The sequence below is a fragment of the Agrilus planipennis genome, unplaced genomic scaffold, assembly GCF_000699045.2.
Source record: "Agrilus planipennis isolate EAB-ADULT unplaced genomic scaffold, Apla_2.0 scaffold155, whole genome shotgun sequence".
Classification (NCBI taxonomy): Eukaryota; Metazoa; Arthropoda; class Insecta; order Coleoptera; family Buprestidae; genus Agrilus; species Agrilus planipennis.
In genome coordinates, this window is record NW_020439161.1 from 733,744 (window position 1) to 735,175 (window position 1,432).

A 1,432-nucleotide genomic window follows, 5' to 3' on the forward strand; every position below is an offset into this window, starting at 1 on the left:
GTTACTCTATAAACTGTTAATACAGTCGTAATTTTTGTTTAAACCTTTGTAAATTGACTTTTTGGTATAATTGCTAAAATTAAATTACATTATTTTTTTGTACTGATAATTAATATTAATTTGGGAGGATAGGGTGGCTATAAGGGGAGATGTGGAGGCCACAGTTAAGGGAGTATTTTTGACCCTAATATAATTTTTAACAGTTTATAGGCAACATAACATATATAATATGTAATTTTTCTAGAATTTTGTTAAATGTATTTGAATTATTACTGTGCTGTGTAATATGGATAATATTATATCTTGTTAAATTTATTTGAATCATTACTGTGTGATATGTATATTTTATAACGTCTTATTAAATGTATTTGTTATTACTATACCGTGTAATATATACCATATAGAATCTTATTGAATGTATTTGTGTTCTTAGTATAATATGTAATATATACAATATAATATCTTATTAAATTTATTTGAATTACTATAGGTAGTAAAACGTACAGCATTAAAATTATAATAAATCTGTGGAATATTTTTAAACAATATTGTATCGTGCATTTTAATATACATTTCGTTTAACAACATACTGTTTGGTTTTGATCATCAACCTTCTAAATATGTGACTTATAATATAAACTTACAATATATATAAGTTGTTTAAAGGTTAAAGAAGTTACTTACTTACCATCATATTGAAAATTTTTCATCAATTATACATTTCCAATCCGTGCCCCCCGTCCCGAACCACCGACCAACCACCCCTATATATAAGCTTCTCATTCTTAAATATACGATTTAGAATACATCGTCGACAGCTACATCAGCGCCATCTATCGGTCAACACTCCAACTCAATACTTTACCTCTAATGAATTACAGGAATCTTTACTACACTAGTACCATCTACCGTTCAGTAGAAAATATACATTTATCATTCACAAAAATTACTTTAATAATAGTAATAAGATATTTACAGTTAGATGTAAGGCACATTTCAAATACATAATAGCAAATCACTGGCCTAATTATTACGATAATTATTAAATAACAAAAAATTTAGTGCATTGATGGCAATATACATTGACAGTAGTTTTTCATAATAAAATAACAACAAAATAGTACAAATTTTTCCTAATATTGTTTTATAAAACTCTCTATGACTAGTATTTTAGGCAATATTTTTACAATTTTTCTTGCTAATTACAAATAATACAAATTAGCGATATACACTTTGTGAACAGTTCATTATACATGTTATACCAGCTTTTTGTTTTCAAATACTTACAACAAATTTATTAATAGGGAAAATTCGAATTATTTTTCATTTGCTTAATTGCAATTAATAGTGTGTGTCATTTACCTCAATTTTGGAATTCAAAAGAGGATGATTAAAAAGAAATAATTTAAAATAATAGACCATCTTTTTCTCT